Source organism: Coenobita brevimanus, chromosome 5 (assembly GCF_032717465.1).
Source record: "Coenobita brevimanus isolate Jiangsu-jjx chromosome 5, ASM3271746v2, whole genome shotgun sequence".
NCBI classification, from domain to species: domain Eukaryota; kingdom Metazoa; phylum Arthropoda; class Malacostraca; order Decapoda; family Coenobitidae; genus Coenobita; species Coenobita brevimanus.
Window position 1 is genome coordinate 23,494,415 of NC_136958.1, and position 16,029 is coordinate 23,510,443.

Consider the following 16,029-nt stretch of genomic DNA (forward strand, 5'->3'; position numbering starts at 1 on the left):
GCGGAAGAAACTTAGAGAATTTACCTAGCACACTGTACTTGAGTACCCAGAATGATTGAATCCATTTATTGGTGATTTATATTTTACATAAACTTATACGTTACCTTAACAGAAAGTAGAAAACTGGGACGTTCTCCTCCGCCACCACACTAGTCGCCCGTAAGAACTTGACAATGGGAAAGAGGTGGGTGGGACAGAGGAGATGTGTGGAATGAGATGGGCAGGTTAAAAGAGCTGATGTGGTATGACAACATAGAAAAGGTGAAGAAAGGAAATTGAAAAGGTAAGAATCCACACGAAATCAAAATAAAAAAATATGTTAAGAAAGTAAAGAAAAATAAAGAAGAGATAAAGCTAAGAGGGAGCGAAACTGAAAAATACAGCAAGGGAGAAAGACCGAAGCTCGATATATGATTAGAAGAACAAGAAAGAGGGAGATCATGAGGAGGATAGCGATGAAGAGGAATAAAGGATAAAGAGATAGAGGAGGAAGGGTAAGGGAGGAAGATCATAGGAGGAAGAGAAATGGGGATGCACTCGTGGTCTTATAAGGCTCCTTAGCACCTTTCTATTACCGATTTATTTCTGAATATTGAACGATAATATTCTCTCTCCTTTGATAAAACGAAGGTGATGCTCAAATGGTTAGTTTAGTTGTCTGTTCTAAACGATGCTAGTTCGATCCCAGGGTGAGTTGAATTTCGTACAAACAGACTTTACTGAAATCCAGAAGACCCACCAGCCAGACTCAGCACGTATTCAGCACAGACGGTGGGCATTGGTGTTGAAGTGGTGACATGTGACTATGTATGGCAAGTAGGTTGATTGTTGGGCCTTCAAGAAATGATTGTCAAGTGTAAGTCAAGTGTCAGATACATAAAAAATACCTTAACTACACACAAACAAACACAGGACTACACCCAGCCTATAAACGTACACTGCTAGGCATACGGCAAGACAGTATACAGAACATACTAATTAACATACCAGGCACTGAAGATATACTAAATACACAAATACACATACCAGCAATAAATCAAGTAACATTCAGGCAAGCAGACAGACTAGACATATTAAACACTATGATAAAATAGTGTGCTAGTCATTTAAAAAAATAAATCATCATCACCATCTTCACTACCATCACCATCCTCCTCTTCCTCCTCATCATCAATATCATCATCATCATCTTCACTACCATCACCATCCTCCTCTTCCTCCTCCTCATCATCATCATCATCACCATCTTCACTACCATCACCATTATCCTCCTCATCATCATCATTAACATCATCATCATTATAACCATCAACACAATCTTCACTACCATCACCATTATCCTCCTCTTCCTCATCATCATCATCATCATCATCATCATCATCATCATCAACAACCACTTAAGTTTTCATTATTCTACCACCGCCACTATAAATAATACACACACACACACACACACACACACACACACACACACACATTTCAAAAGAGATCCGTGCGTGTGTTTTTCCAGCATATTCCACGACCCAGATTTAGGATGCATTAAGCAGACGCAATAATGGATTGTAACTGTAACCTGGGACATGCAAAACCTGAATGCAATTTTTTTTTTTTTTTTTTTTTTTTTTGGGGGGGGGTAAATTGTCCGAAAATGAGATGAATATATATACCGGTTGTTCATTTTTTATATAGTTTAGTTTCAGATGTAGTGTGTGTGTGTGTGTGTGTGTGTGTGTGTGTGTGTGTGTGTGTGTGTGTGTGTGTGTCGTGGTGGTGGTTTGTTTTAGAGGGAACAGGAACAGGAGTGGAAAAATGAAGGAAAAGAGGAAGTAAGGAAGAGGAAGGAAAAATGATACGAAGATGGGGGAAGGAAAGGCATGGTGGAGGAACAGAGCAACGGTGGGGGAAGAGGAGAAAGAGGAGAGAAGAGGAATTCAGAGAGAGGTAGGATGGTGAAAACGGGCAAGCAGGAGGAAGAAGAAAGAGGAGGAGACTGAAGATGAAGAGGGAGGAAGAAGAGAGGAGGGATAGGAGGAAAATCGATGGGATAGAAAAGTAAACTAAAGGAGACATAACAGAAAAAGAGGAAGATGGGAGGAGGTGAACTGAGGGTTGGTAAGGAAGAGATAACAAGGAGGAGGAGGAAGAGGTTGACAGAGGGAGAGGAAAGAGGGGAGAGGGAAGGGCTCGGAATAGGGAGAGGGGAAAGACAGAGAGAAGAGACAAGGTGAGGGCTAGAGAAGAAATGACACTAGATGGAGGAGGAAGAAAGAACAGAGGAAAAGGAGCCATGGAAAGGAAGTATAGAAACAGGGAAGAAGGGGGTATGAAGGAATGATAAGTGGAGAGAGGTGCGGCAACAGAGGAGGGGGGTGAACAGGACGAACAGAGGGAGAGGATTTGTGATAATTATATGCCAAATAGTGCCGATATAATGCTGATAAAAACACACCTATGAATTGGAGGTCTTTGATGAGTACCAACATTTCGCTGTACTGTGTTTTGCCAAGTTACTTGACAAGTAGCCTAACAATCCTAAGCAAAGCGAAAAGTTGCTACTCAGTAAAGACCATCTCGCCAGGTGTGTTTTAATCAACAGAGGGAAAGGGAATAGGAGACGGAAAAGGGTCAAAAACATGGGAAGAGAAAAAGGCAGAGAAAGAGGGAGACAGAGGAAGAGGGAAAGACAGAGAAACAGGGAGACAAGAGGAAAGGAGCGGGGGTTAGGGGGAGGTAGACATATAAGTGGAGAGAAGGAAAGATGGAAGAGAGAGGAATGGGAAGGAAAACTAAAAGGACCAAGGAGAGAGAGAGAGAGAGAGAGAGAGAGAGAGAGAGAGAGAGAGAGAGAGAGGAGGAAAAATGAGACAGAAGGGGACAAAGGGGAATAGAGGAGAGAGAGAGAGAGGGAAGGGGATTCAGGTGGATTGTAGAATTGTTATGTAACCAGGGTACAATGCACACATATTTATTCACACACACACACACACACACACACACACACACACACACACAACTACAGTAACTTATAACAGCAATATTTCACATCTCTTCCTTCTTGTGACTCAGAACGGAAATCGCACACATACAGATACACACACAAACACACATACACACACACATACATACACGCACACACACACACGCTAAGAAAGAACCCAGAAATACACAAAGAATAAGCACTGACGGGAAAAGGAAAAAAAAACACGTAAAATCCCAGCACACACAAACAGGAAAAATACACACAGTGGCAGGCACACACATGATGAAACACGCACACACACACACACACACACACACACACACACACACACACACACACACACACACACACACACACACACACGTCCTTGATTACTTGATGACGTTAATGAGAGCCACTGAGAAGCTTCCCCCCCCCTCTACTTTCCTTCTCCCCTTCCCCCCTCCCTCCCCTCCCTCTCACACCCCTCTTCCCTCCCCTTCCCCTCCCTTCCATCTCCCTCTTACCCCCTCCTCTTCTCCTCTCTCCTCCTTCCCCATCCCCTCTCTCCCCTTCTCTCTCTCCCTCTCACTTCTCCCATTCCTGTCATATTTCATCCACCTTCTCCTCCTCCTTTCTCCCTGCCTTTCTCTTCACCCTCCATCCCCTCTATTCTCCCATTACTCCCCTATTTCCTCCTTCACCTCTCCTTTCCTCCTCTCTCTCCTCCTCCTCCTCCTCCTCTTCCTCCTCTCTCTCTCTCTCTCTCTCTCTCTCTCTTACATTATCCTTTCTTCCCAACTCCCCTCTCTATCGTTTCCTCCCCCTTTTCCCTTCTCCCCCTCTTCTCCATCTCACTCTCTCTCTTCCTCTTGTTACTTCACCTCTCACCTCTCCTCCTCCTCCTCCTCCTCACTTCCCCTCTTCCCTTCCTTCATCTGTAACTCCTCCCATCCCTCTTCCTTCCTCCTCCCTACGAGTTAACCACTGCAATTATACCTTCTACCTGTCTCTTTGTTTTCCAACCTCCCCCCCGCTCTCTCTCTCTCTCTCTCTCTCTCTCTCTCTCTCTCTCTCTCTCACATCCCTTTTTCTCCCTCCGTCAGGCAAGCAAATATTCTTAGCACCCTTTACTCACAGATTCCTAGCACCCCTCACTCAGATACTGGATTGGTGAGAATTAGTGACATTGAAAGTAGTAGTCAAACTGCAGTCTACTGGGTTCACGCTCTGATGAGCCTGGGATATCAACTACTACTACTACTACTACCACTACTAATACTAATACTAACCCCTTCTATTACCACTACTACTACTACTACTACTACTACTACTACTACTACTACTACTATTACTACTACTACTACTGTCTTTATAATCCTTCTCAGTTTCTTACGTTCCTTGGATGACATGACCACAATCTCTACTACACATCTTTGTTACTGTCTCCAGATGCACCCATTCTTCTCCAACACTTCAACCTAACCTCCCAAGGATATGATAGGGAAATAATGGGCAAGGAAATGATAGCCAGATAATGGGCAAATAAAAATAGGTATCATAAGTCTCACACCAACGACCCATTATCGTTATCAGAGGCAATTACACTTATAATTAAACACCGTAATCTTCCAAGAGGGAATAGGAAGGTAATGGGCAAGATTAAAATAGAACTGGGGAGTCGGAGTCTATAATTATCGTTCATTTTGTTTATCCATCAGTATCATCATCATCACCCATTTCTTACCCTTCCTCCTCCTGATGATGATGATGATGATGATGATGATCATCATCATCATCATCACCAGTTACTTACGGTGTCCTTCCTCCTCCTGCTCCTATCATCATCATCATCATCATCATCATCACCACCACCATCACCACCACCACCGCCACCACCACCGCCACCACCAACATCATCATCAACATCTTACCCTTCCTGCTCCTGCTCCTGCTCCAGCTCCTCGTCCTCCTCCTCCTCCTCATCATCATCACTATCATCTTTCCCTTTCCCATCCTCTGCCATGGTTCCCTTCCTTTTTGCTTCTCTTCCTCTCATCAGCTTTTCTTGTTATCGTCTACCTCTATCTTTCCACATCCATATTTATTCACTTTTTCTTCAGTTCTCATTTAATTTCTCTTTCATCTCTCCCTTTGTCTGGCTTTCCTCATTCATGTTTCCAATTTTTCTCGACTTCCTATTTCTCTCTCTCTCTCTCTCTCTCTCTCTCTCTCTCTTCTTCACTTCTACCTTATTTGACGTCCATATTTTTTAAATTTTCTCTTTATATTTCACTCACTTTCCCCTCTTTCCGCAAATCATTTCTTTTTTCTTTCGCACATCCTTCTTTTATTCCATCTACTTTCCGTGTTTTCATTACCACTTCGTCAGTTCTTTTTTTTTTTCTTTTTTTTTTTCTTCTTCCTTTTCGATGCTCCGATGTCTTAATATTTTCTCTTCCCCCCTTTTTTCGTTCGCTTTCGTCTCACTTTTCTTTTTTATCATCACATCTCTTGTTTTTTTTTCTGCTTCTCTTTTTTTCCACGTTCTGTCCCTCTCTTTACACCTTTTTCCTCTGTTCTCTTTAATATTTCTTCTCTTTTTTTTTCGTTATTTTCATATATTCTTTTACTTATAAACTTCGTATTTTTCTGCTTTCTCTTTCTTCCTCCATTCGTTCTTCTTTCACTTTCTTCCTCCATTGGCTTTCCTCTCTCGTCCTTGCTCCATTCCCCTTCCTCTCTCTTCCTTTCTCCATTCACTTTCCTCTCTCTTCCCATCACCAAGCCCCTTTCTCTCGCTTCCTTTTTCCATTCGCCTTCCTCTTTCTTCCTTTCTTTATTCCCCTTCCTTTCTCTTCCTTCCTCCATTCGCTTTCCTTCCTTCCTCCATTCGCTTTCCTTCCTTCCTCCATTCGCTTTCCTCTCTTCCTTTCTCCATTTGCTCTCTCCCTCCCCTCTCCTCTTGTCATTCATTTCCATACTCCAACTTTTACCCAAACTGTATCTTATTTCCCCCCCCCCCTACTATTCTCTCTCACTTCCTCCACAAATATTTCCTTTCTCTCTCCTACCCTCTTCCTTTATCCTCTCTCTCTCTCTCTCTCTCTCTCTTTCTCTCTTTTCTTTTTCGTTGTCTGTCTCTCTGTCTGTTTAGCTGTGTCTGTCTGTCTGTCTGTCTCTCCCACACATTAAATGATTCTTATGTCTCTTAATACTACCATTCTCAGCTCGCAATTTTAAGACCCAAGTTCGATTCTGGTGACGGTCAGATTCTTCGACAAAGCCTGTTTCTTCTTTCTCCCAGTTTACTCAGCAGTGCAATTAGGGACCTGCCTATATCATCAACAGTTCGGGTCGTAATCTAGGGGAAAATATGTACTTAGAATAATATATATAATCCCAGTGTTAATTACTCTCGTGAAGTCGACAGGTATTAATCAAAACCTTCTACCTGCTGCCATTCCAGGCGTTATAGTCTTGTGGACTTGGGAGGCTCCGTAGCACCTCTTCCATGGCGATTTATTCATCTTTTTTTTTTTTCTAGTATAGTAATTTTGTCGATATTCTTCTCCGCTCTCCTCTCCTACTCCCGTCAAAGTTCACTCCTCCTTCCTTCCCCTTCCTCTCCCCCCATCCTTCCTCCTCCTATCCTCACTCCCTCCCTCCACTCCTCAAGCTTCTCCCTATCCCCCCAGTTACCTTTTCCCCATCTCTTCATCAGCTTCACTCCCCCTCCCCTTTCCCCACCCCTTTCCCAGCTCCTCCTCTTTCCCCACCCCTTCCACAAATCCATTCTCCCTCCCCTTTTCCCACCTCTTCCCCAGGTCCACTCCTCTTCCCATTTCCCAACCTTAATCCCTCCTTTCTCCATCTCTTTCACAAATCCACTTTTCTTTCCCTTTTCCCACTTCTTCTCTAACTCAACTCTCTCTCAGCTTTACCGTATCTCTTCTCCAACCTTACATTCACTCCCTCGACTCCCACCCATCTCCCCCTCCCTCACTCACTCACTGTCCCCCATCTCCCCCCACACAAGTAGAGGGGCTGAGGGCTGGAGGCCGGTATAAGCTGCTCGTGTACGCCTACAACGAGAAGGGGAGCAGCGTCCCCTCCCACCTCAGACTAAATAACGTGGGCGCTACCAACTCCGTGTTCCAGACCAATGGTGAGATAGATAGATAGATAGACAGATAGAGAGAGAGAGAGAGAGAGAGAGAGAGAGAGAGAGAGAGAGAGAGAATAACGCCCTAGTTACTACAACACATAACTGTAAACATATGCTAACAAGTTTCCAAATCTAAATGTACATTTTCACTTTTTTTGGACAGTGTCATAGAATATACATACAAGTGAGAGAAGAATTTTGGTTTTGGCCTATGAATTTATATACACGAAATTATATTGCTGTTACTCTGGAAAAACGAAAAAGCGTATGGTTTAGTTGAGATACCAGGCGTGTTTGTAATTGTGTGTGTGTGTGTGTGTGATGATGATGATCATACCTGCCATATAGATTTATATAGTGGGCTTTTTTTTTTTTTTTTTATGCAAGGAAGAAGGAACCAAAGGCCAGGAGCTCGCAAACTGTTCCTTCCAAGAAAAAAAAAACAGAAGCAATGCAAGAGAGAGCCAAATTCAAAATTCGTTCATTTCCAGATGCCTGGACACACCGCGTTTGAAAGACTGGAGATTATAGAAAGTAGGAAATACAGACAGAGGGAACCAGTTCCAGACCTGACCTGTTGCATAAATGAAGGATTGAGAGTAACAGTCAACTCTTGCATTAAAGAGTTGGACAGAAAAGAGATGCGAGTTTGTTGCGGGACTGGTGCTATGCGCCCGTCGTACAGAAGGAGGGATGCAAACAGACAGTTCAGGAGAGCAGTGACCATATACGTTGCGACAGAAGAGATAACGATGCAACAATACGGCGAAGAGAGAGAGGTTGAAGGGAGCCAGTAAGAGCAGAGTTAATGAGACGTAAAACCTCTGACTCCACCCTATTGAGAGGAGCTGTATGTGGGGAGCCTCCCCACACATGACAGGTGTACTCTACACGGGGGCAAATAAAACCCGTGCATAAAGTTAACAACTGTGCAGGGGTAAAGAAGGTACGGAGTTGGCTTAGCACACCTAATCTCTTGGAAGCAGATTTTACAAGAGATGTAATATGATCTTTCCAAGGTAAGTCCCGAGTGAATGAAACCCCAAACATGCTCAAGGATGATGCAGGATTGACCTGGATGTTATTAAACATAAGTGGGTACTCTTTTGGAAGATTGTGTCGGGTTGATAGTTGTAAAAACTGAGTCTTTGATGCATTAGGTGTATGTGCCCCTTTATGTGCGTGTATGTGCTTTTATGTGCATAGTTTGCTACATGTCCCTTGGTATAGGAGTATATATATCATGTGCGTATATGTGGTCGAGCTAAGTGGCCTCATGTGGACGTGTTTGTACGCCCCGTGTCAGTAATTACATAATTCAGCAACTGCCATAACGTGTTGGGCCTGATTACAGTTAATTACATGGTTCTGCGTGTGTGTGTGGTCGCATGCGTGTGAAGGAGGGCATGCCTTGTGTGTGTGTGTGTGTGTGTGTGTGTGTGTGTGTGTGTGTGTGTGTGTGTGTGTGTGTGTGTGTGTGTGTGTGTGTGTGTGTGTGTGTGTGTGTGTGTGTGTGTGTGTGTGTGCTCCTTTTACCTTAACTTGGCTCAGATTTTCGTCCTTTTGCAGCTTATTTCACGTAGTTCAGTGGCAGAGAAGTCAATATCGTGAATGCACATCCTTACTGTAGCATATCTTCGTGACTAGCATCATATTCTATTGTTAAACTTTTTTACACCTCAGCACTGAAGATGGAAGGAATGAAACTATAGGCCAAGTTAAAGTACAGTAAAAACAGTATGAGCAAATAATGGAGTTAAAAGCTAAGTTTACTATACTCTGTTCACTTAAACTTGGCCTAAAACTGCAAATTCTCCATGTTCAATGCTGAGGCGTAACAATAGTTTAACAACAGAATGCGTTCTAGTCACGAAGAAGTGCTATGGAGAGGATGTAGAGCTACATCATTTTTTTTCTGTTACTGAGTCACGTGAAATTACCTGCAAAAACATGAAAATCTAGGCCAAGTTAAGGTGAAAGAGCTGTAGAACATGATCCTTAACGTTCTTGCAGACGGACTCGCAGAGGCAGAAGTCCGCGATGGGAAGAATGGTGGTGGTGGCAGCGGCAATGGGGGTGGAAAAGGTGCAGGAGGAGCCAAGTCATCCAGTGGTGTCAGCGGTGGGAACAAGCGGTACCTCGGTCTTCTCGCCGCCATCGCTAATCCCGGCCGCGCTTGGGGTCGGAGTGGGTCTTATCCTTATCATCATCGTCCATATCATCCTCCTGACCTTGTATACCAGGTGGTGGAGACCTCACGATGGGCATCACCACCTCCATCACAGCCACACCAGGGAGGACATCCCCATCAGGGAGAAGGAGCCTGAGGACACAGAAACCCCAACCACCACAACAACCACACCACATCACCACCACACAGCCTTCATCACTCACCACACCAGCTGCATAGAGAGGGAGATGCAGATGAGTAGGCCTAAATATGAACGGTGGGTGTTAGCGCCGAAATGGTGATATGTGGTGTATGGTACAGTATGTAGGAAAACAGCTGGGCCTCATGGAAGGGGCTCTGATATTTATGCCCAGAGTTGGACACATAAATGAAAGTCCCATAACAGGTGTTTCTGGTGCTGGAGAGGTACACCTTCATGGGATGGCACCAATATAACCGGGCCTCTCTGTTGCCCAGGGTTAAAGAAAGCTAAACTGAACACCTCCATTCAGGTTCAGATGCCAGATTAGGAATCACTGGGACATCAATTCATTTTCACATTTCATGACCATAATGTAACAATATAACATGCTCTTTTACCCGACTGTGACTACCACGCGTATAGTAGCCGAATAACCTGCTGTAACCGTTGCCATAACGCCCCCCCCACACACAAAATCTACTCTTCTATGAATGTGTGTTTTTCTTATTGAATTCACACATGTTCTGGTGTCAACATCTTTTTCCATATGAAGTTGTAGTATCACACATTGTACATAATAATTTTTAAAGCTGTTTAGTCATAATTAACAGTGTGTAATGAAGTGTGAATGATGAACAACCAAATATCATTTCGCTGTTAGCTGTGGTATAGAGAAGAAGGTGGATGGCAGACCACAAGTGCCACCCTGTTTCCATTATAAAATGAAGGTTAGGAGAAGTGAAAAGATATCTGAATAGTGCGTAAGTGTAAAGTCCTGGGGAACCATTTATTATGTTGGTATATGTGAATGTACTTAATACCATTTAATAGAGGTGTATAATGTGCTAGTAGAGTTGTCATTTATCTCTACTTTTTGCATAAGCCCAGAGTATATGTAAATGCTCGGCACCTCACTTTTAGCTGACCTCAGCACCGCGCCCTAGTCGGCACGGTGAGCGTACAGCGTCAGAAGCCGTTTATAGTTATTAAGGGAGGTGGTATCGCTCTTACATATCTCTCGGGTCGCAGTTATATTATTCTGTACCCAAAAAAGAGAGATTTTATCTGCTCATTTCTGTCACCTTACGCTACCACTTAATAACAGACCAGCTTCCACCTTCTAGTGGCAGAGGACCTTTGGTGGGAAGTGTCAGGCAGTGACGGCGAGTAGCTGACGTGTACTACAGACAGTGTCGTCGATCTCCAACACGGTGGTCTAGTTATACTATAACAGCAGAACACATAATATTTATTGGTGCTAGCAGTGGCACGATATTTAGTGCTAGCCGTGTACCGATACACACACACACACACACACACACACACACACACAAAAGCACCATACTCCTCCTCACCCAGAAACTCTATTGATTAGTACCAGTTCAATCTATACTCGGTAAGGCAATAAATCCACAAATATACGACTGAAAATGGGGAATATCCTTCCCTTCCCCCATATGTGGTGGAGATTTTTTTTTTTTTTTTACGTCTCCGACTCTGGGCAAACGTTTCAGGGCCTATTCCCAAGTCCCAGTAGTCTTCCTTGGGGCCCAGTAGTCCTCCTACATCTCCACATATCACCACTTCAACGCTAATACCCACCATTCATATTGGATGCATGCTAGGGCTGTCTTCTACAAGACTGGTGTACTGGTATTAGTGGGGGTACTTTTATGACATGCCGGTGGGTCATCTGGTAGATCAGAAAAGTCTGCTTTTTAAGAAATTCAACTGTTCCCAGCCCCAGCCTGGATTCGAACCTAGGTCCATTGGGACTGCAGGCCGCCTCTCTACCGATACTGCCACCTCCTTCCCCCAATACAGTTCTTTCACCGTAACCTGGCTTAGATTCTGGTTCTATTGAAGATTACACGTAAGTCCACATTCTACAGCACTTCTTCGTGACTTGTATATTCCAGCCTATCAATTTATCGTTATTATTCAGGTTGTGAGTGAGAGTGATGCTGACCCAGAGGTGATTCCGATGCAGGAGGGGTCGCGGCCCCCAGAACACGAGACCCAACCATCCAGCCTTTTACCCCCCGACAGATACAAGTTCGGGACGGCGCCCCTTTCGGTATGTTCCTCCTCTACACGTTCGCCTCTAAACAATATTTTGTATTTGGCAAAGATGGATCAGAATTTTTCTTTTTTTTGTGTGTGTGTATAATTTCTGTTTCTCGCATGGCGTGACTAATATTTTCGCCTATTCTCTTAGTTAATGATACTTTTTTGGCTTAGCGTTTTAGTGCATACGGCACCCTCTCTCTCTCTCTCTTTGTGGATGTTACTACTCTAGGGTCTCTTGGCTTCCTATTCTAGCACATAACATTATAATTGCATGCCTGTTCTAGTGGATGACACAATCCTGCTCTCTTTTGTTTGATAATCTCTCTCTCTCTCTCTCTCTCTCTCTCTCTCTCAGCCAATAGGTAACACTTTTTTTGCTCTCTCTCTCTTTTAGGGTGAGAGTCCTCGGGGTGGGAGAGAGAAGCCTTCATGTTCCGCCCCTCCACCACCCTGTGCCCTCCACGTCAAACACGACGACGACGACGACCACCACCACCACCACCACCATCACGACCCCCCCACCACCACCATCACGACCCCCAACCACCACCCCGATCAGCCACCCTCCCCAGGAACCACCCCAGGCCTCCCCACAGCAAGGCACGGCAAATCTCTCAAGTCAACCCCCACCTCCTGGCATTCCCAGGGGTTGGAGGTGTCGTGCCCCCACCTCCTGAAGGGTACAGAAGTGATGGCAGGGAGAAAAGGAAATCGTCAGGGAGAGAGCTCAGTGATTCAGCAGGGCAGGAAGACATGCCAAAGACTTCCATACTAACGAAGAGGGAAAGTTCAATATGATGGGGCGAGTGGGCAAAGTAAATAAAATATCGTGTTGTTTTTCTGACACAAGAGAGAATGGACAATGTAAATTAATTCTAGTATTCCATTTCTAAGTGACTTACATGTGAGTATTCAAAGTATTCTGGTATCTGCTTCATTTCTAACTAACTTTCATCGAACGATGGAAAAAGACATTGAAAGTGGAAGAACAGATATAAGTATATAAGTGTATTTTTTAGCGATTTATGGAACGATGGAATGGGTCTGTTTCTTACGCGATCATTAAACGGATGGAAAATAAAACAAAGTGACAAAAAAAAGAAAAAAAAAATGAGCGACTCCGACATGGAAACAAAGGCTGATTACAGTTCAGAGACGGGTGGAAGTAAACTCTATCTTTTAAAGTGACATGTACAAATAAAAATATGTCCGATTTTCCCTGACTCTCAAGGGCGCTTGGAAATAAGCCTGTTTTAATAAGTATAGTCAATCGGGGTAAATAAAAACATAGGACAAGTTGGCGTAAAAAGTAACACAGCCCTGCCAATCTTTATCTGTTGCCTAATTTTTCTAGTTTTTTGTGTGGTGATAGGCCTACCTATACTCCATTTAATGTGCATGCAGATTTGCTCAATAATGATTTGGTGCCAGGTTATGATCGTACGAAGAACTTTTGTTTTATTTTCTGCTCATTTAACTTTTTTGACATTTTTTAAGTAATGTCATTTCAGGTACTTTGAATGCACTGCATTCATTCTGCTGTCAGGTGATCAGTGACAGTTGCCTTAAAGAGCCAGAGCAAGAGACAGGACCTGCCTGCTTTTGTAACTAAAGTATAAATATGTGGTTTTTTACCCCTGGTACAGACATCCCCCCCCCCCCCAAAGGGGTAATAAAAAACCTGTTTCTTATTGCATCTGAAAAACAACAAAGCAAAAAATACAACAAAACATCAGTGTGAGGTGCAACAAAGCTTCACACTGAAGATAAACTTCATGGACAACAATACAATTATTTTTCTGAAGAAGCAGAGGTTCATGAATGCTTCAAAAATGTAAAGTTTGAATTTCCTTCTCCTATAAAGGTAAAACATTAGACGAATGTGAACTTGCATGGATCAGGCCAAACAAATAAGATATCAGTATATATAACGGACAAGAAGGCACTCAGAGAGTGCATACCTCTGTCAGTGCAATTGCAGGATCCTGATGCGGATCCGGATCTGCCTCCAAATTTAATCAATTCTTTTTTGGCCCATGACCCACTCTTCCACAAAATTTTATTGAAATTCATTGAGAACTTTTGGAGAAATTGCGTGGAAAAACAAACAAGAAACACACAAACACAAGTGAATACATAACCTCCAACTTCGTTGGCTGAGGTAAAGCCTTGGTTCATGACTGAAATCATGTCTATGTTCAGAATGTATGCTGTATTTTTTTTTTTACCTAATTATAGATTATATATAAATGTGTTGTACATATAAACAAGGAAAATTCTTGAGTGTTTGGAAGCTGCATTTCCATTAGTTTCAGAGTTTGTGTTATATTTTTTATAACCTGAGAGCGGTTATCATTTTCCCAATTCACTAGGCCCCCCCCCAAAAAAAAAAAAAAAAAAAATCCACATATTCTTTAAAATCTCAGCACTGACTGGTTGTAGAACTTTCATTCATGTATCATGTTTTTGGTTGTTATATACCCATTGCCATGTGATATCCAGTCTGCCCATTTGCTTTGAAACACGATCAGTGAAGCAAAGTTAAGGTAAATTGTTTTTGTTTACCCCGATTGACTATAACCAACGAATGGATGAAAACACACCTTATTTATGTGACTCAGAGAATAAACATCATTTTTTTTAGTGACTCATGGGACTTGCTCCACTCTTCATGTGAGCTGGTGTAATAGGACTAGTTTTGTAAGCATTTGTAATGGTACTTTTAAAACGACAGCACACAAACGAAACAGTGATCAAAATACCACACACACACACACACACACACACACACACACACACAAGACAGACACACAGACAGACACACAGACAGAATCACAGACACACAGACAGAAACACAGACACACAGACAGAAACACAGAGAGACACACAGACAGAAACACAGACACACAGACACACTGACAGACACACAGATATACAGACAGACACACAGACAGACACACAGACAGACACACACACACACACACACACATACACACACACACACACACACACACACACACACGTACGGAGTGAAAGTAAACAGCATACGTTGAAACTCACCTGGCAGTATCTTGTGTGTTGTGGAGGAAGGCTATGTGTGCTGTTGTGGGCGCGACTTGTGGTAGTTGGAGTAAGAAATGAACAGACGATGCAGGAGAGAGAATGATACACAGCCGCCCCCGCAACAGACTAGAAATCGGCCAGTAGGGTGTAAGATGAGCGTTATATATGGACCACCCTGTATATTGTCGCTCTTTGGTGGATCTAGGAGGCTCCGTGGCATCTCTTTCTGAACTCCTTAAATCCAACGACGTACACTTGACTCCACACCCACGTGACCCACCTGACACTGAAACCGATGCTTGAAGTGCAAACCCATAACCACGACACGTCAACCAGATTCGCAACCCACTGTCAAGCAGGGGAGAGATTAAGAAGAATAAAAAGCTTAGACTAATACCCGTCGACTGCTGAGGCAACATTAGCAGTGCAGGGTGGGTCACGCGGGAGTGGAGCCAACTGTACAATGTGGCATATTTGCGTTACCAGCAGGCGGATGGGCTGTCAAAGGGGGATTAGATATGGCCTTATTTAATCCCTTTACTACTAGAGGCCATCATCTAAGCTTAATAAAAATCGTCTGAAGGTAACAAGAATCAAGTTAGCAATACGTCATGGAACTGAAGGGGTTAACAGCTTATTTCCGCATATGGTTCTTCACTGTTCTCCGGCTACTATGATTCCACGCTCACCTAAAATTGTCCTGAGCATGGGGAAGCTAATGGTTATAGTATTCGCACACTCGAAATTGAGGAGTCATGTAAATTTGAGATGGCCATTTAAAGTGAAAAGATTTTAATTGAAGAAAGCCATTTAAATTGAAGAAAGACATTTCAGTTAAAGAAAGACATTTAAACTGTAGAAAGCCACTTAAACTGAGGAATGCCATTTAAACTGAAGACCATTTAAAATGAAGAAAGCTATTTAAATTGATGAGTCATTTAAATTGAAGAGACATTTAACTGAAAAAAAAAAAAGCTATATAAACTGAAGAAAGCCATTTAACCTTTGCTGGAACTGCATGCCAGAACCTGCATTCTTGAAGGTTAAGAATGCTCGCCAACACCTCTTCCTTAGCGATTTATTTTCAGATACAGTTGGCTAATATCGCTTTCTACGTTATTAATGCAGAGCGCGATGACATTAGAGTGACTTAAGCAGCACAGACGAGAAGGGCAAGGAGTGATAAGCAAAATAAGTGACTTAGGTAAAGGTGTTAGGGACCTTCCTTAACCCGTCACGTCCCGAGGTTTTCCGCACCTCCGACATCCCCCAGTCCCGAGGAATTTTCGAAATTTTTTTTTTTGGCTAAAACCTTCGCTTTTGGTGAGAAACATCGAAAATTCATAGAGAAATCGCTCACCTGAGGTTTAAAATACCCATTTCAGGTAGGAGTTCCT

The 16,029-nt window shown here is 43.2% G+C and overlaps 1 pseudogene; it reads left to right on the top strand.

Moving 5' to 3' along the window:
* Positions 1-13,089, top strand: part of LOC145398503 (uncharacterized) — a 116,171-nt pseudogene extending 103,082 nt beyond the window's left edge.
* Positions 13,090-16,029: the final 2,940 nt, after the last annotated feature.